Genomic DNA, 12,945 nt, shown 5'->3' with positions numbered 1-12,945 from the left:
ACTCTTTATCAGCCAGTGTGAATCCCACGTGCAGAAAAGCCCTTGGACAGTACCATTGCCTAGGCTTGGAGTTAGTCAAGAGGAACGAGAGACTGACAGCCCAGACTCCTTTTTTAACCCAGCCAGGTACCTCAGCTGTCAAGTGTCTCAGCTTCTGCACCAAAAAAATGGGTACAATAGTAGCTTTCCCTTACCACCCTGAAATATTTAGAATGCAAATCAAGCCAAAACTGTCTCCTCCCAAGGGAGAAACTTAAACTACTAGCCTACAGAATTCTTAATGAGGCCAGACTTCAAGGGCAAACATAAAGTGGGAAACACCTAGAGGTACTGGAACTTAAGGGTTATAAATATGTAGACCTCAGAATGGTACAGACTTATTCAGATCCCAGCAGCTGTCTGATTTAGGATAAGTTTCCTAATGTCTCAAATCTCCCTTTTTCCTCTGGTAAAGTGGAAGTAATAGTATTTACTCTTGTAGTCAGGATTAAATGATATACTGTTAATGCTGCTTTTCAAACTCTTCCAGGGAGGTGATCATCAAGCTAAGGTGAGCATCCAGTATTCGGGGTGCCTGGACATCACCTGAAACAGTCTGCTGCAAATGAGACTTTTCAGTGAGGTCTCAGGTTTCACCCTAAAAAATACGTACACATTTTGCATTCTACCCCTCAATTTATCCTTGTTTGTTTCACTAAACTGGAAGTTCCATGAGGAAGAGAACAGGATCTGTTCTTTTTTTCTATAATGCCCAAGATATAGTTATTGGATAAATGAGCACATATACAAATAAGAGTTTAAATTACTTAGTCACAAAGACAACTGACCCTCTAAAGAGACAGCCGTGTCTTTATTATTTATTTTGTGGCTTTGCACACTCTTGTCATACTGCTCCACCTCCCTGGGTATACCCATATTCAAATTTAAGAAACATTTACTTAAGATGCCTGGAACCACAGAAAGTACTCAGTGAATAGTAACTCTTATTATCATTTCTCTCCTCACTATTCCTCTGCCTCATTGTTCCTAAGGCTCTATGGACTTTTTTAAAAAAAAAGTTATAAGGGACTTGGAAAGTCAGAGTCTGGAAGTCCTGTAAAGGAGTCTGTGTGTCTCTGGTGACACACACTCACCCATGTAGAGATCCATTTTCTATACATTTCATTTACTCCTGGCTTTAACTTTATAGCGACTTGTTAAAACATCCTAGAGATGATGAGTAGGGGGACTGAAAGAGCATTTTCTCCCCTCTGCCCTTAGACCAATGGTTACTAACCTGGAATTCTTGGAAGACCTTCATGCAGTTTGGGAGATGCTTGAAACTTGGTGTTTTTGAAGAATTTCTGGGAAGAGAAATTCTCACAGGGATCTGTATCACCTCAAATGTTGGGAACCATTGCCGTAGAACATAAATGGAAATCAGAATGGACTAATCTTTAAGTTACAGTTAATAATACTTTTAGTTCCTTGGAGATTGATACTATATAATAATTTCTACTCAGAAATCACAAAACTAAAACTAGACTTCACTACAAATCACCCCTTCTCCCCCTCTCTACTCTTGCCTCCCCCACCAGGTTTTAAGGTCTTGATTCATTTTGGGCTTTATAGTACTATATTCTTGGCTAGATATTTGTGCTTTGAACCCAGCATCCTTAATGAAAATGTTTTTAAGCTTATGCAAAACTATTATAGATAATTCTTTGCATTTCAGATGAAAACAATTTACAGACATACTAGGTGAATATCACTTAGGCAGAAAGGGCACATATCAATAAAATAACAATTTGAACTGAACAAAAATAAACCCATGTAGATTAATACATATTTTCAAAATTGCATAGCAGATTGTAATTCAATCAAGAAACGGGGCCTTTTGACATTTATGAATGTTTATAAATTGTATAAGAACTCTGAGATTAAATTTTTAGCCTTAGTATTAAATTTGGGACAGATAGTATTGTTTTTCATTAATACATAAAGACAACAATTATATCCAATAAAATCTTCAATTTAACTTGGCTTTAATTTGTCTTAGACTGTGACATACACACTGTGATTTTTCTCTCCATCTTGGATTCCTGTCATTGACAGCCTGTGTGTCATTTGACATCCAGGAAAGATAGCTTTTCATTCCAGACCTTGGATGTATTAATCAATCTGGATACAGTTTACATCTATCTCTTTTGATCACATCAAAAATTTAACTTTGATTAACTTTTATGAATAAATACTCCTTTCCTAGAAAAGAAAGTTATGCTCTTAGATATAAGAGCATAAGTACTAAGTATAGTTCACAAAGAGCATAATTATTATTGAGACTTACTGGGTTTATAACTTGCAACAGAAAAATAAGTGAGCATATTGCATAGATAACCACTAATCATATTTTTCTCCATTTTCTCAAGGGTTGGGAAAGAAAGCAAGCTCAAAAAGGTTGGAAGAAGGAGGGAAAAAAGGGAGGAGAGCGGGAAGGAAGGAAGGAAGAAAAGAAGAAAGGAAGGAAGGAATAAGCTTTTAAAAATGCACCAGTGAAGTGGTCTAGGATCCTAGCTTGTGGAAGGGACTAGAATGTAGCAAAACTTAGTGCTTTAAAGTCGTTGAGACTAGTTGGTCTTTTTTTTTTTTTTATGTACGTATTTCAAGTTTGTGTGTACTTTCAATGAATCATACATAAGTTAATTATCTTGCTTAAAATTTTCATTAAGCTCATCGATTTTGTGAAACAATTTAAAAACATCAGAGACCTCCAGCCTCTCTTGTGTTGGCGTACATTATGGTCCAGGCTGCAGGTTTTCATCTTAACTCTTCTTATCCAAAGAGGGGAACACCATACTTCACTCCTGCATGTTCATGGAACAGGGTTTCACCTTGTCCATAAAAGGAAAAACTTTTTCTTTGGAGGAAACTCTATGATGGGGCATTTTCCCAGAAAACTTGCTGAGAAGTGAAGTCTCTAATTGCCAGTTTTCTACTTTAGCCCTATTCTATGCTTTAGTCAGGTCCTTCTACTTGATTTCTTTTTTTTTTTTTTTTCTTTTTGTGGTATGTGGGCCTCTCACTGTTGTGGCCTCTCCCATTGCGGAGCACAGGCTCCGGATGTGCAGGCCCAGCGGCCATGGCTCACGGGCCCAGCCGCTCCGCGGCATATGGGATCCTCCCAGACCGGGGCACGAACCCGTATCCCCTGCATCGGCAGGCGGACTCTTAACCACTGCACCACCAGGGAGGCCCTGATTTCTTTTAATACAGTTTGTTTTTCATATTTCTGAAGGCCATATGTGAAGTGGTTAAAATCATGGTGTCAGAGAGACAAGAATTCAATCAGTGTATGTTAAGTCCTTGACATATTTGAGTTGGGTGGGGTAGGGAGACCTGCTTTGTCTTCTCAGCATCCTTGTTTGGTTTATTAATTTCTCTTGGATCTTCTGTTACTTCAGTTTTATTCTTCTGTAAGAAAAGCTATCAAAACAGTGGCAAACAGGCCAGTTCCATAATCGCTAATTTGGCTTGTGTGTTGAAGATTACAAAGGAGAATTATCAGACTTGAAATATAGAATGAGAAACTGTTAAGGTCAACTCCCCCCAAACCTGAAGTTTTCATTATTAGAAATGCATTTTGGGGGACAAATGCTTTCGTTTAAAATCATTTTGTCAGAGGGGACACTCTTAGGCTGGTGAGACAGGGTAGACAAGGCAGTAGCAGTCCTCAGCTAACAATTGACAATGCATGAAGGCTTTGAATTTGCCCAGAGTATCTTCTGGGCATGAAACATACTAAATCTACCCTTAAAAGAAGCAAAGTTTATCAGTTTCACTCATCTTCGTCAAAATTAGCTAAGATCTGTCATGCACTACATAGTAAAGCTTTTATCTATTCTCATCAGTACTGCCCAATAGATATTTATGCAATGATAGAAACGTTCTATCTGTAAGACAGCCACTAGCCACAGGTGGCTGTGGAGTACTGGGAATGTGACTAGTAGACTGAGGAACTAAAATTTTAAATATTTTAAATTTAAATAGGTAGATGTGGCTAGTGGCTACTGTATTGAACAGCACAGCTCTAGATAATGCTCATATGATTTCGATCAGAATGAAGTTGACAAAGAAAGAGGTTGCCACTCCTTCTGTATTGGTCAGATAGCAGCAGGTCACACCTTTGGAAATTTTATGAGGCTGAATCTCCTCTTTCTTGGGCTCCAGGTGACAAAATGGGCTCTTACTGCTCATGCTTTAGAAGCAATTAGTCCTGTCTAAACTTAGATTTGCTTTCCTTCTCTCCACAGTATCACTGGGTTTATTTTTAATTCCTTGTTTTCTCTTTGATTTTCAGTTCCTTGACCGTCATTCTGTGGCCTGCCCCTTCTCTTTATGTAAGTAAAAGTGGTTTTTTTACTTTTCAAAAAAGCACCAGATTTGGGAAATTTGGGTCTTTATTGGCATGTTCTCCAGTTGACATTGTTGTGGTTTCCAGTGCTTCTTCAGTGTGTATTAGCTTCTTTTGTGTTTGGAGTCAATGCTGTTGGTGGTAGTAGTAGTTGCCATCATGAGGGGGCTGAAAAGACCAGCAGCCCAAGGCACTGGACTTCTATGAAGACTTCCTTTGACTCAGCCACGGCTGCTGTTTGCAAAAGTCACTGCTCTTGTAAACTACAGCTTACATTCTCCAGCCAGACACCAGCCACAGTTGGGCTTTTGCTCCACTGTCAATCAATGGACAATTATTTATTCTTCAGTTATACACCCATCCCTACGCCCAATAGTTTTTAATTTCAACTTCTAGATCAGAGCTTTCATTTTTTGGACAAAATTTCTAATATCCTTTTACAGGAGGTACAAGACTGAGGTACAAAACTTTAGTTATTTAGGCTAAAATTGTGTGTGAAATAGTAAAGTCCAGAAAAAAAAAAAGAGAGAGAGAGAGAAATCATGTGCCAGGAGGTTTATAGAAGGTACCATTCTTTTTTTAGAAAAGATGGAAAGTCATTTGGGGAGGAAAAAAAAGAACCAACAACTTGATTTCAGATGAAAAGAGAGAACATTTATAATTTAAAGCCCAAATCAGGCTGCGCTGAGTTGGTTTGGATAAATTTCACCTTGAGCTGCTTGAAAGAGATTCTGGGGCCACGAACCCAAATAATCAAAGTCACTACCTGAGACACCACCCAAGAGATGCTACAGGTAGTGGCAGTTACCTCACGTGATAAATATTATCAGCATCCTTCCAGCTGCTTCTCACTCTCTGGTGAACACTGTCCCTTATTCACAGCATACTGTCTTCACCGACTCCTTCACACTCTGAGGTATTTCTTGTGTTGCAATCATTTGCACAGAAAGGAGGTTCCCATGGCTCTTTTGCTTGCGTGTGGCTTCCACTCACATTCCTAGAAGCTAGTTGCAAATACATGTAAGGGAGCAGAATCCTCCAAAGGATGCTAAGGCTAAAGTCTAAAGTGACATTTATTTGACAGAGAAAGGAGATTGATTAAACTCCCCAGAGACTGGTGCTGTGTGTAATGCATTTATACAGCAGGGGTGGGTCCTCTCTGCCCCTGACAAGTCTTGTTATTCCTCATTCTTGGTGTTGATAGAGTGGGTCTGTCAGTGCTTCGGAGGGTGTCAGCGTGCATGCTTGTGGTTACCACTTTACGTCTCTGCATCCCGACTCCAGTTACCTAGCGCTGCATATTTCTAGTCCTCTGACTGGCAAATCATTTTTGTTGCAGTTCTTTTGTGTAAAAACAGTTCACATAATAGCTCTGTGTTAGACAAGGCATTAATCCTCACATCACCAGGGATGAATCAGCACCGTGCACTTCTGCCCGCACGGCTCAGCTATTATGACGTCAGCACTGGAGGGCAAGCCTCAGACATAAGCAGTGCAGCAGCCTGGAGACCTGGGTCACAGATTAGAAATCGAGGGGAGACCTTTGAGATAAAAAACGTAATTGAAAGGCTGTCTCTGGCTCATAGGAAAATGTGAAGCTGATTCTATGCTATATCAACCATCAATCTCACAGCTTCTAGAGAGATCCAAGTTTTTAACCAGTGAGGAGGCTGAGCAAATGACCTGAATGGGCTAATAGCCTATCCACATAGCCACTAACCTTTTCCCACCCCCCAGGCTTGCTTAGATTGTTCCAAATCCTGAGACTGCCTTTATTTCAAAGATGACAGGGCCTATGACAGTCCTGCTGTCCTCAGGTGCCCCACAGACACAGCTGATGGCTCCAGAGGTGGTGCCCCAGGTGCCCATCAAAGGGAGAAGAAAAGTTCCTTGGGGACAGATCAAAACATTATCTCCCCAGTGCTTCTAGTTCCTAGTGCCTCTTTAATGGCCTCCTCCAGACAGGTGCAGCATTCTGCCTGTTCAACTTTTTTCTCCTCGGCACTGCATTTAGTCCAAAGTCCCAGTCTGGATTTGACACAGATTTCAATAGGAGCTGAATAGCTTCCAGATGTTCCCCCAAAAGTGTTTCATCCCATTAATCTTTAGCAGAGCAAAGAGGAGCCCTCTATAACCTGCCATGCTGCCTTGAAGCAGATAGCACAGACTCACCCTGTTTGAGAAACTAGGTTCTTAAAAGGTAGACCTCTACAGTTCGTACTAAGGTTCATTCGCAGAACAACACCTTTCCATATTGAAAACTAAATGTTGAAAAGGCTGAAAATTAACTGCCTACATTCTCTGTTAACAAGACATTCCTCCATCACACCCTCTATCCCTCACTCTTCCTTTCAACCTGTAATAACCATATAAAGTGCCTTACTGCTGGGGTCTTCTGCCTTCATTAGATTGCTAGTAGGCCCCTACCCTGCTTCTAGAAGCTAATACTACTGCTTGGCTTAGGTTTTGATTGATTATCATGCACAGCTCTTCATTCAGTTTTCAGTCAACAAACATTTATGGAAAGCTGGTCACTATGCTCAGTTCCTAAAACTTCTATATAAATAAGAAATGCTCCCCATTATTAAAAATCTCACAGTCCAGTAGGGGAGATATATAGTAAATAAAGGCCATGCCATGTGATAGGCACTGGAACGGAGGTATATACAAGATGTAGTGAGGGGAAAAAGAAAGGAGCACCCGGGCTTCCCTGGTGGCACAGTGGTTGAGAGTCTGCCTGCCGATGCAGGGGACACGGGTTCGTGCCCCAGTCCGGGAGGATCCCACGTGCTGCGGAGTGCCTGGGCCCGTGAGCCATGGCCGCTGAGCCTGCATGTCCGGAGCCTGTGCTCCGCAACGGGAGAGGCCACAACAGTGAGAGGCCCGCGTACCGCAAAAAAAAAAAAAAAAAGAAAAGAAAGGAGCAGCCGCCTGTATGTGGGAGGTGCCCAAGCTGGGCCTGAAAGTCTAAAGAGTGAATTGCAGTTTACCAGGTGGATGGGAGGAGGGGAAAGCAAAAAGGAATCATAATCAGAAAAAAAGCCAGAGGAAAGTCAGGAGATATCTGCGCAGCAGCCACATCCCTAGTTCGTAGCTAGAGCTTGGTGATTGAAAGGGGATCCTTTCAAAGGAGATGAGGCTGGAAAGTGGGCGGGAGGCAAATCACGAGGGCCTTGTATGCCGAGCAAAGAAGTTTGGACTGGAAGCAACAGGCTTGGGGAGGCTTTGAAGGATTTTAAGTAGATTTATGTTTTAGAAGAAGAGCAGTCTGGTGACTGAGAAAAGGGAGACCAGATCATAGATGAAAACCAAGGGCCTGAACTGTGCAGTGGGGCTGGGAGTGGAGTGGAGGGGCCGTTCGGTAATGCTGACATAGGCATTGACACTTGCCTAATGACAGCCTGGCTTGGCCCCGTGCATAATCCTTGCCTTCTAGGAGAAAGGTTGACATGTTGTTTGGGGCCAAATTTCAGGCCAAAATACACCTTTATGGGACCTTCACCAGAAACCTCAACTTGAGTCTGACCTACTGCTCTCCAGAGATGTGTGTCTCTCTCTCCCATAGTGGCCTTGGGGGAGTGGCAGGCAGAAAAGGAGAGGACATTTCCAGTGTCCCGCTTTTCTCTTCTTTCACCTGAAAATGAAATCATTTCTTAATAATATCCCCCTAAAGTCAATCATTGCCCCAGTTTCCTACCATTTTCCCACTGCTGCCCTTTTCTGAGGAGAAGTTCCAAGCCATTGAGCTGAACTGCAACTTATGCACAGCTGGGTATTGAAACAATGCAGTATATTTGTTCCTTCTTTCTGAATTAGAGTTCACCATAAGTGTGCTTTTCTCTTGTTCACTTTGGGCTGTCAGGACAATTTAAAGGAAATTTTCAACAGCTTATGTTGCGTGTACCATGTTCTCTTTTGCAAATGAGAGGATGTCTGTGGGTGTGTTTAAGTCTTCTCTGTATTACTTTCTGGAGAAAAGTTTGAGGAGATGAACAAGATAAGGAGTAGAGACCTATTGAAAGCCCAGGTCCCTTCAGTGACCTGAGTGCAGAACGTAGGCTGGTGATCAGATGGTCAATTATGTGTTTGTCAAAACACAGTGGGCTGCATTCCAGACTGCCAGCTTTGGAGGCCCAGCTTCTGCCAACCAAATGTCATCTGGGAACATGCAACACTGGGCACTGTGAAGGAGTTTGAAATAGACCATGCCACAGCCAACCTACTGCCAGTCTTATAGCACCAATATGGCATGCACAGCCGGGCCCCATGTTTCAGAGCTCAGGAATTCACTGTTCTAAATTCAAGAGGTCAGATGGGTTCATGTTTTCAAAGCCTATGTTCTCTGCTTTGAACATTGTGACTTGCTCCTCAGTGATTTCCAAGTGATTTTTTCCAGTCACATCGCTGTGGAAACCACTCTTTTTGTGATGGCTATGAGAGCCTTGTCAATGTCCCAGAGGAGACAAAAAAAATAAACTTGCTCTGACAATGACTATGATTCTGACAGAGGGATTCCAACTCTTAGGAAATTACATTAAAGGTGCATAGCTTTTAAAATATCAGGAACCACCTTGGCAACTTATAAAAAGCAGAAGGGCTTTGCCTATTTTATAAAATGATTTGCATATACCTGCATAAATAATGTCCCCACCTGTACTTTTATGCATTTAGGTTGAATAAATTAAATTCAGTGATCTTTAAAATATTCACTGTCTTTCATTGCTCAGATACCATTTTCAGGACCCTTCCTCCTCATTTTTTTTCCTGTAGTAGTAGTGGCTATTTTTTTCAATCTTTTGACTAATTCAGAGAATCAAAACACTTCTGCAGACCAGTCTACCACAGCCAGGAGCATTACCTCCCTCTGCTTGCATTTCTCTTATCCTTTCTACCTATTAGACCATGCTTTCCATAAAGGAAGTGGGGGGAGTATATTACTAAAATGAAAACACTGATACACATCTCAGGGACACACTCAAATTAACCTTTCTTTCTTAGGCCACTGTCACCACTAACCCTAACCCTAACCCTAACCCTTCAGGAACCATCCAGCCCCTAAGCCATATCAATTGTAACTTGGGCCTTCAAATCAAAGCCTGGTTAGTAGGCCAAACTTAAACACAATCATCCCATAAGCTATAAGTCCTTATTATATACAAAGAATCATATTTCGTGGAGAGTTAAAACATAAACTAGGACATTGCCCTTGCTTCCTCTTAAGAAACTTAAAATTGAGTTAGGAAAAGAAGTCGTACTATTGAGTGTTCATATGCGTAGCAAATAATAATAACAATTCCAAAAGGAATGAGACATTCCGATAAGTACTATAGGATTTCATTCATGAAAGAGAGCCTTGAGACCTGGAAAACTTCATGTAAAATGCGATTTAGCTGGGTCTTGAAAAATGGCTAGAATGTAAACAAGATGAAGAATAAAGGAATGGTATTCCAAGCAAAAGCATAAACCTAAGTGTGGGAATCTTTGAAGGGTACAATAAATAACACTGTTGTTCCCCACTCAAATTCTAAACCCATTGGAAAATAAGACAAAAGAACTGATGGCTGAGGAACCAAAATTTTTGCCAAAGTCTGGGTGGACAGATGTAACTTAGTATGAGAGGTAAAAAGAGCTCACTGACTCCCTTCCTCCCAGGGGAAAATTTGGGTCTGCATAAGAACAACACTTTTCCAGGCCACTAACTCCCACTAGTCTAAGTAGTCAAGGAAGGAGAAAGTCTAAATTCCTGTACTTACAAACTTTGATAGATCAGTTCCACCTAACTGAGAAATATGGACCAAGGGCTGTCTTACCAACATGATGACTTTCCTCCATGGAGAAGTATAAAGAATGAGGCCTCAAGATATGTTTAGAAAACTTCCCTATGGAAACTGGGAGTGGGGAAGAGGCATTCCTATAAACCCTAAGATCCACAGGCTGGAAAACAAGAAAAGGAAATATTGAGTAAGATGAAAATGTGAACCAGAGCCAAGAGGCCAAGTAAGGCTCTCATCTGCCTAAGGGGACATACCTGAGGTTGAAACCAGTAGTCATAGAATTATTGGAGACCTAAACTAAGGGATCCTTTTCAGACTCTCAAAGTTACCAGAATCAGAATCCCAGGAACAATCAAGAAATGAAGATAATGGACTAAAACCTAGTTGGGAAAAAAATACAAAAACTCTTATCATTTGTTAAACTAGTAATAACAATAAGAAATAACATTTGTTGAGTGCTTGCCTTTCTTTAGGTACTGGACAAAATACCTTTAGTGGTTATATGATTTAACCTTTTAAACTACTCTTATTAAATAGATGATGTTATAATCCTAATTTTGAAGATAAAATGGAGATTTTGTATGTTTGAGTAATTTTTCCAAGAATGCCTAGGAAGTGATAGAAATAGAACTTGAATCCAAGACTATCTGTCTTAAAAGCCTTGGCTGAATTTCATTAAACACAAAGTAAATGTCTACTAAGTGCTGAAAGTATAATAATGAGCAAAACAGACATGGTCTCTGCCCTACTGGAGTTTATAATTTGGGGGATGAAAGACGGATATTAACCAAACCGTCGCATGAAAGAACTTATAATTGCAAACTGTGCTTTCTGTTATGACATAAAAATGCCAGGTTTTCTAAGAACAAATATAGGAGGGGAATGCTTAATAATAATAATAGTAAATATAGGAGGGGAATATTTAATAAGTGAGTCTGGAAGTACAGGAGAAGCTTCCCTGAGGAAGTGACATTGAGCTGACATCTGAAGGTGAAAAATAAGAAGTGAGATTAGGTGGTGGAAGAGGTTTCCAGGCTGAGGGGACAGCATGAATGAAGGCCCTGAATGTAGCAGAATAGAGAGAATGAGGTGAAATGCAGCCAGGTTGAGGCTGAAGAGATAATACAGTGCCTGATAATATCAGGATCTTTGTCGGCCATATTAAGGACTTGCCTCAGGGCAATAGAAAAGCAAATTTAAGAATGAAAGTGGCATGAGCAATTTTTTATTCTAAAAAGATCATGCTACTCTTGTACACTTATCCCAAACAAGCGGAAACATATCCACACAAAAATCAAAATTTATGGCAGCTTTATTCATAATAGCCCAAAACTGGAAACAACCCAGATGTCCTTCAATGAGTGAATGGTTAAACTGTAGTAAGACCATATCATGGAACTGCTCAGCACTCAAAAGTAATGAACTCTTGGTATGTACAACAACTTGGATTAACAGCAAAGGTGTTACATTGAGTGAAAAAGCCAATTTCATTTATATAGGATTCTTGAAATGAGAAAATTATAAAGATGGAGAACAGATTCGTGGTTATCAGAGATTAGGGAGTGGGGGAGAGATGGAGCTGACTGTGGCTGTAAAAGCATAGGCCAGAATATTCTTATGATGTAACTGTATTTGGACTGTGGTGGTGACCATGCAAATCTATACATAAGGATACAATAGCATAGAACTACATACACACACATACATGAGTGCATGCAAAATGAGTGAAATCTGAATAAGGTGGATGGATTGTACCAATGTCAATTGCCTGACTGTGATATTGTACCATAGTTAAACAAGATATTATATTGGGCCAATATATCAATAATAGAGGGATAGAGGGTATACCAGATCTTTCTGTATTATCTCTTACAATTGCACGATAAACTACCATAATCTTGAGATTAAAAGTTAAAGAAAAAGATCAAGCTAGTTTCATTATGTTAAATGGTCTAGAAGGAGCGAAAGTAAGGAGGCTGCTGTAATAGGACAGACAAGATATAGACTAGGGTAGTGACAAAGGGAATGGAAGAATAATAAATGGAATCAAGAGATAATTCAGAAGCAAAATATACAGGATTTTCTTATGGATTAGATGTGGGAGATGAAGGAGAAAGAGGTGGCAAGTATGACTACTGGTTTTATGCTTGTAAAACAATATGGAGGATGGTGCCACTCAGGGTTATATGAAACACCAGAGGAGAACTGGGGTGGAGAAAAGATCGTAAGATCTGTTTTTAAAATGTCTAGTGTCAGATGCTTTTGATAGAGATAAGTGATCATATTGAGTAGGCAGAGGAATATATACAACTGGAATTCAGAAGTAAAGCAAAGGCGAATGAAGCTGTTGGCGTGGATGATAATTGCCTAGGGGCAAGGTTAGATTGAGAAGAAGGCCCCAACTGGGACTTGAAGAACTCTTAATATTTAATCAGCTGGTAGAGAAAAATGAGGCTGTGAATATCCTCAGAAGGAACAGCTAAGAGGTAGTAGGAAAATCAGAAAACATTGGCACAGACGCCAAGAGAAGAAAGTGTTTCAAAGAGAGTGGTCAGTAGCGACCACTGAGAAGTCAAGTAAGTTAAGGACTGAAAAATACATCATTTAATATATTAATCTGGAATTATTGTTGACCTTAGCAAAAGATGGTTTGTTGAAGAGGTAGAAGCAGTAATTTATTCGTCATAGGATGAGGAAAGCGTAAGAAGTGAAGAAACAAAGACAGCAAATGTGGATCAGTCTTAGAAGTTTTACGTAAAGGAAAAGAAAATGAGCTAGTAT

General features: G+C 40.3%; 1 protein-coding gene across 3 annotated transcripts in view; it reads left to right on the top strand.

Moving 5' to 3' along the window:
* Positions 1–12,945, top strand: part of ZBTB20 (zinc finger and BTB domain containing 20) — a 288,208-nt gene that overhangs the window by 116,354 nt on the left and 158,909 nt on the right. For all 3 annotated transcript variants that reach the window (XM_060099876.1, XM_060099879.1, XM_060099877.1), the window contains one exon: positions 4,337–4,376. The gene's annotated coding sequence lies outside the window, so the exon portion shown is untranslated. The remainder of the gene's footprint in view (positions 1–4,336; positions 4,377–12,945) is intronic.

This window comes from Mesoplodon densirostris, chromosome 5 (assembly GCF_025265405.1).
Source record: "Mesoplodon densirostris isolate mMesDen1 chromosome 5, mMesDen1 primary haplotype, whole genome shotgun sequence".
NCBI classification, from domain to species: Eukaryota; Metazoa; Chordata; class Mammalia; order Artiodactyla; family Ziphiidae; genus Mesoplodon; species Mesoplodon densirostris.
The sequence above is the reverse complement of the archived record's forward strand: the minus strand, read 5'-3'. Positions and strand labels throughout refer to the sequence as shown.